At 43.8% G+C, this 7,727-nt stretch overlaps 1 pseudogene; it reads right to left on the bottom strand.

Annotated features, from left to right (window-relative positions):
* Positions 1–602: 602 nt before the first annotated feature.
* On the bottom strand, positions 603–6,364 carry LOC119326186 (annotated as a pseudogene).
* Between the last annotated feature and the right edge of the window lie 1,363 nt (positions 6,365–7,727).

Here is a 7,727-nt window from a genome sequence, read left to right as displayed (position 1 = left end):
GTGCGTCCACCTCGTGTCCACGCCGACGCAAATCCGGCTCAAAAATGGGCCGGAAATGGGTCGGCAGGTGGATGACAAGCGGACGTGCGTCCGTTTGGGTCGGCGCGTTGGGCCGACTTTTGTGTCCGCGCCGACCCAAACGGACGCCAGCGGACGAAATGGGTGGCCCTGTTGGAGTTGCTCTTACATTCAAGTTTTGCACATGGACTGACCTGTTGTGCTATGCAAAAGTATATTAACAGGTTGCAATTAAGATTGGACACTCATGCATGCCCACATTATTACTTTGCATAATTTTAACTTCAAATTCTCAGCAAGGTTTCATGAGGCTTTTTTAATAAAGAGCGCCTTATTACTCAATAGATTCGAGCATTACACCGGATCTCTGCATAAGTAAGATGCACACACCTACAACAGGTTTGTAAAAGAAAGAAAATAAAGATGCGAAAAGTAGTAATCATAAAGGGATTATAGATCGCTTATGGTGACGAGGATCACACTGCCAACCATGTTGGATAAAAATAACCCTTGCCGTATCCTCCAACTGTGATGTGTACTTTGACAAGTATGTACAGACCAACATAGGGAAGTAATTCCTCAAAGTATGCCTAATTCCAGTTACAATGTTAAATATTACCTCCGTCCCAAATTACTCGTCTTACATTTGTCTAGATCCAAATTACATCATGAAAAGTTTTGTAATGTTTTTAGACATAACTTTCTTGAATTGATTAAACATACAGGGGGAAAAATAAGGTTCTCCAAACCTATATATATGATGTATTAATTTGGATTCCATGGGGAATTAGAAGGTTACAGACCAAGCATACATAGAAATAAGAAATGGCGCCCGATGGATCGCAGCATCGACAAGATACAAATAAAAACCAATTATTGAACTTAACTTGTCCTGAACAATGATCATGAATAAAAAAAGGGCCACATTTACATTTGTAATGGTGTTAAAGAGAGAGACAAACCTCATATATCTCCCCAACAGTGATGGTATCGCCTGTGTCAGTGTGGTAAGCACATAAATCATGAAAAATTTCGACGAAAGAAACAAAAAAAAAGTACACGAGTTTACATACAAGACAATATATCACCAGGCAATGGTGCTTTCTCCATGTATGAACACTGTGTCTTGTAGATCCCTGATCCACTGGCATACTCTGTTGCATACCTTAATCGCTTGGGTCTGCAAGCAAAATGCGTGCACTCAAAGTAAGATTAGATACATCAGGACAGTATTACTATAGATGATGCATTAATCGCATCGCTGAACTGTATGTAGGCAGATAGATGCCAACCTTGTCAGCCAGTGGACTGAAGGCGGCATACAGCTCAAAATCCTGGGTTATCCAGCTAAACATAACTGCAACAAAAGGAAAATTGGTTGTGTAACAAAATAACTGTGAAACACTTAGGCAAACAGGAAATACCATGCTTGAGCTAGTAACTTTGACGGCGCAGGTACTCCTAGGACATCAATGCCACAGAACCACAACTGCAGCAAGCAATGAGATATCTGGTGCCTCATAACAGCTACCAGTTTGTTCCCTAGAGGCCACAGGCAGGCGTCTATGTGAACAGAATGGATTATTCTACTGATCCTCTGATGGTTCTAGGTCTTTGCATTAAGTGATTCAATTCAACGTAAAATAGAATAGCATACTGCACCTTTGGCTGTATTTTTAAACATTCAAAAACCAATCTTAAAGTAAAGATGTACAAGCCTGCATTCTATATGCCCCTGCTGGTTTCAGAGCAGTGTTTTCTTAAATAGCTAAGATTTCAGAAGCTTTATTTTCACACCGCTGTGCTTGCAGAAGTTCAGATTGCACAACTGTGTCACGTGAATAAGAAAAATCTGTGTGGGTATTAGAATCACGTAGCAACTAGACTATAAAAGGTAATAGTTTCATCTCTCTCGAAGGTAGAACATGTCATTAAATGGCCACGACTTTCGTCCCTATAACAGGGTCCAGGTACAACAATAGTCGAACTAAAATCTTATATAGTTTCTAGTTCAACTATGCTCCCAGACACTAACATATAACCATAGAGTTATGGACATGAGTGGAGCTTGATCAAATCTGGCTTTGTTATTCTGCAAATTCAGTATATACATCCCTTTGTTTCCAGATAAATGATTTGATGTGATGATATCTTAGATCCCAACGGCATCTTACTAGTGGCGAATTGGCTATCAGAGCAGAAAAATACTCGAAGAACGAATTGCATATTTCTATAGTTGCTACCTATACATTTATAAGGATTTCGCTAGAAATTGAACGTCAGATTTTTAGCATGACAGATCGAGCACCCAAGATGGCAAACTATGTTGTCGCGAGGATGACAGTTTCCTTTATCAAGCATCGCGAATCCATGCATCTTCAGTTTTTTCCCAGGAATTGACATGCTAGCTAAATTTGCCATCCTTGTGACAACATAATTTTCCATAAAAATGTTCAATTTGCCATTCTTGCGACAATAATTTGCCATGCATAAAAATCTGAAGTTAGGTTTTTAGCATCCCCGTTATATAATAAGCACTATAACTTGGAGGAATCAACTAACTGAAACAATCGGAGTAAGTTGTGGAGTGTGCGTGGGTAACTCACCATAATCCTCATCTCTTCTGAATTGAGTTCTGTGTGGACCAGTTGCTTTATCATGCATGGAAGCATAAACCTTTTGATAAGCCTTGTACAATCTGCACACACCAGGTTTTCTCTCAAACGACGGTTCAGTAATACGGAAGTAAATAATGTAGTAGTACTGTCATCAATATTCAATACCTCTTCTGTTGCTTTGGATTTCTTATGGGCAAGGGAAACTCAGACGATACATACTGGTCAAGATAAACACTTTTGTATATAAAATGCCACAGTCCAGCTGGTCCACCAATTGCCTCATCAGAAGAGTAAGAAGAGTCACCTTGAATCTTTCAAATCATAAAAGGAATCTGATCTCGGAGTAAGAAGAGTCAAGTAAGTATTTTCCTGCCATGGAGAAGAAATTAGTTAATATAATAAAATGACTTCCTCAAACCTAAACTAAGAAATAAAATATGATCGGCACTGCATATAAACATCTACAAGTTTCCATCTGTGTTGTAAGACATGCATCATGATTCTCATAATGAAGATATTGCCGGCACACTGACGTGAGCATGCATATTTAGATGCACCTATTTTACTCACATCAAAAAAATGAACATAGGCGTAAAGGAAGGCCATAGGATTGTATCTTGGCAAGCATATGGGTGAAAAAGACTCTGAAGTCCTGCATTAAACAGACCAAACTTGTAAGATGGTTGCAGGTCAAGGTTTTCATTTCAGATAGTATGTGAAGATTACCTAAAAGATTCGGAGGACAATATGAAATTTGCAAGTAGTAATATATCATCAGGATGCAAAGTTGCCTTTTGTGCTCCCACAAGACTAATAACCTGAAAATTAACCAAGGTTGTAGCTCTCAGAAACATGAGTGCAGAGGAGTAAGGAAAATAAATGACTGTGTTATCCATCTCCATAGACTAGCAAAATTGCAATCATAAGTGCAATATTTGGCATGGCAAAATTCTGTGTCTCATGATGGGATCGCAGACGCAATTGGCTAGAAGCACATAATAACTACCATTAGCATGAGCAAGGAGCAATCTATATTGGTACTGGTACCGTTTATCAAGCTACAGAGCACGGAAGTCATTGACTCTTCTGGAGAGGTTGAAAACATCTGATACCAAAGAACAAAAATGGCAGGCTTTCTACAGAAATTCTCAGAAATGTGGTATATCAGCTTGGATATGGTGAAAGACGTAACTGATTAACTGACGATAAAGTAAGATTAATGATACTGTTGTATGAACCTTTAGAAAGGTCAAGTGGCACCTAAAGTGTATTGAGGAGTAACTATAATAAGAAACGTGTTACATTTTAGCACATAAGCAGGATTCCAGCACAGTATGATTAAAGAGTCATACGAACTAAGTAGCACAATGGAAGTTCTGACAGGAAATTGGACAAACCTGAAATTAACAATGAATGTAGCTCTCATAAACACGAACACATAGGACTAAGGAAAATAAATTATTTACGTTAAATGTCTACAAACACTAGCAATAAAGTTTGGTGCCTTCTGATGGGATGCCAGAAGCACACAATAACAGATAATAGCTCTAGAAGGAGCAATCTATAATGGTACTGGCACCCTTTGTCAAGCTACAGGCAGAAAAGCCGTATACTACTGGAGAAAAGCCATTGACTCTACTGGAGAGATCGAAGATTCTAATATGGGGATACCAAATAACACAAATGGCAAGATTTCTACAGAAGTTCTCAGAAATGTGGAATATCACTTTGGATATGGTAAAAGACGTAACTGACTGACGATAAAATAAGTTTTATGCCCATGTTATATAAAGCTCTAGAAAGTTCGAGTGGCACATAAAGAGTGTTCAGAAGTAACTATAATAAGAAAAGTGTTACATCTTACCAAATAAGCATAGCCTCAGTACAGTTAGATGAATACGTCAAATGGGAGTATCAAAATGAAAGTCATGGCAGGAAATTGGACAAACCTTGTGATCACACATCAACAGTGCAAATAGAACTCCTGAATCAGCAATGTCCTGCAAAGCTGCGCTAGCAGCCTGTCTTGTTGCTTGGGCGAGGGGAAGGCATGTGTATGCATGAAGAAATGTAGCAGGATTCCTGTGTAATGGTTCAGTAAGATATCAATTTTAAGCACTAAAGTCCAAAATGAATTAAGATGAGATCCGTGGCAAGGAGAAGGAAACAAGCTCACCAGCTGAACGCACGTATAAGAGATCGGAAAACCGCATCTGTGCCACCTAAAAGTGGTGCCATATCAAATTTGGGATTCTTCTCAAAGCACCTGTTGACCGACTTTGTCAAAATAAGCAACATCTGCAAGTTTGTGATTTCAGACAGAGAAATCAGGATAGGAATGGAAACGCATGGCTGTATAATAATCACAATAAAAATACAAGAAATTCAAATGTGTCAAGATGAATGCAACAGTGGAAGCACCTGGCCATGCATGAGCTCTAGTTGTCCCCTCAATCCTTCAAATGACTCTTCGGTGCAGCTTATACAAACTAAATATATAGGACCTTTCACAAGGAAAACTATCTGTAAGGAAGGACAGTATACAATCAACTTAGTATGATACAGTTAGTACATAAAAGGTTTTGCAAGTGAAATGTCCATCTTAAGTGGTGTCTGATTGTTCGGGCCTCGATCGAAGAACGCCTGCATTGTCCTTCTGAACTAAGATTAAATGAACGGAGTAAATTTTTGGACAAGGAAGGCCACTTGACCTGATGTTTTCCAGCTCTCACAAATTTGATATGGTCGGCACTGGATAAAAACAAAAGAATATCACCAAGAGGGAAAAATGAGCACAGCCCACAGGAGAAGGTTAAGGCCGTCAAATATAATCGTTGCATACCTGTTCTCAACAAAAGAAACAATCGCTTGCAATGTAGCAGAAAACCCAGCTAACTTGTGCTCATCTCCATACCTAGAAGTCAAACAAGATGAAGGAAATGTGATGTTTTGATTTTTCCTGGTAAACTCTACCATGAATCATTTTTGCACAAGTGATCTTACCTTACCTAGAGTATATTGGCTTGCCGGAATTGCTCAAGATGAAGAAATGCTTTTTCCTCTTCCTCCATGAAGCTGAACCATCATCCTGGAACATCAAGGAAAGGAACACACTCACTCAGGGTGACACAACACTTACAACTCCAGCAGTAGCATGGAAACTAATGTCATCGCTGGACATCCAAATTACGTAGCAATGAAGAGTCAATTGAGGGGTAAATAATTCATAATTAGATGATTGATGTGGCTCAAGAGACAAACAAGACTCCATGTATAGGTGAATGACAATGGTGCCTGTAGTGTAAGGAGATGTAAACAGAGCAGGGAGCACCTCGTCGGCGTGCTTCTTGCCCTGCGCCCAGTCCTCGGCGCTGGGGGCGAGGGGCGGGGCGGCGTCGGGCTCCTCGACGCCGCCGGCGCCGGTGCTGGAGGCGAGGCTGCTTCTGGGGCTGGGAGAGGCGGCGCCGCCGTCCTCTTCATCGAGCCCCTCCCTCCACGCGGCGGCCGTTGCATATCCATCGTCCTCGTCCTCCTCGTCGATCTCGTGGCCGGCAGCGAAGTGCGCGGGCAGATCGGACCCGCGGAGAGAGAGGGCGGCGAGGGGGTTCTCGTCGGCGGGGGCTGGATCCATGGCCACGGAGGGGAGGCCCGGGGGAAGGGACCGGAGCTTCTCCTCTGCGGCGGCCGTCCTTCTCCGCGGCGGGCACGGGAGAGAAACGACTCGGCCAGCTCGCTGAGAAATGGCCAAGCTATACTGAGGTGATTTTGCTTCGATTCACGTTGGGCCGTTCGATTAGGATTGGAGGGCAGATACGGTGGGTTAAGTTTTTTTAGAACCTTTTTTTTTAGAATCATACGGTGTGTTAAGTTTTTTTTCTGAGTCTAAACACACTTGCTTTATTGATTAATAATGTTCATAGGAATACAATCTAAGTCTAGGGGGTTTAAGAACCACACATGGCGCCCCCGTTCCAGATCAAAAGCATGCTTAGCGAGGCTTTAAAGAAAAGGCATTGGCCGAACCCGAGAAAAGACTCGAACCTAGCCCGGCTTTGAATTAACAAAGCCATCAACCGGCCAGGACTACATAGGAATTACACAACAGAGAAACAAAGCAATGCAGAAAAAGATACATAGTGCTGCGAGGAACGACTCAAAGGCTACAGCAAGCGCCGAAGCCATCGACTGCCGCAAAGCCAAAACCAACTAACCAAACTAAGGCCTCGGAAGGAGGGCAACACCGGGCAATGCATCGTGCCGCTGGCTGCAACCAGAAGGCCAAACATGAGCAACCACAAGGTCTGTTTCCGTCGCCGCAAAGGGCCACTACCCTTTCACCTAGGCTCGACAGGTGCCGCACCGGCGAACGACGGAGATGTTCCATAGAACCCAGACCAAGGAGCCCAAGCTGCCATGAGACACAACAGCGGCAGATCCACACGCAACGGAGGCCGACCACTAGAAGACCATCGTCGGCAGCGGCAAGGCAGGGCGCCTGTCGAGACTCGTCGATCGAAGATGGAATGCCACAGAGAATGCCCAGGAGGGGCCAACCTTGCACCGGTCATGGATTGGAATCGTCGGAGAACGGGACTCCCACCAACCAGGGTAACACCAGCGCCGGAAAAGGAGACACCAATCCCCTCATATGGCTTTAGTGGCAGAGACCATCCGCACCAGGGACCGCACAGGCTGCCGCATAGAGGATCAGGCCGCCACACCCTTCACCGCACCACCAACAGCTCCATCAATGCAAGAGCAAGCCCTGGAAGACGCCTTCAGGAAGGAGCACGACACCGAGTGTCATCGTCGTCCAAGCAGGGGAGGGCAGGCTTTCACCTGTACTCGAGGGGTGGGAGGGAGGGACTCCACTCCAAAGCCTCAAGGAAGGAGAACGACTCCGAAAGACGTCACCTTTGGAGCGGCTGCCGCGTCGGCCAGGGGTTTCCCCCGGAAACACGCCCAGCCACCAGATCCGCCCGGTAGAGCCCCTGGGACGACGACAGCAGCCACCAGAGGGTAGGGCCGGTACGGATCCGAGCAGATCGAGGTCGAGGAAGGGACTTCTCCAGGATTTGCCGGCAGACCACC

Source organism: Triticum dicoccoides, chromosome 6B, assembly GCF_002162155.2.
Source record: "Triticum dicoccoides isolate Atlit2015 ecotype Zavitan chromosome 6B, WEW_v2.0, whole genome shotgun sequence".
In the NCBI taxonomy this organism is placed as follows: Eukaryota; Viridiplantae; Streptophyta; class Magnoliopsida; order Poales; family Poaceae; genus Triticum; species Triticum dicoccoides.
This window is presented reverse-complemented; position numbering and strand designations above follow the sequence as displayed.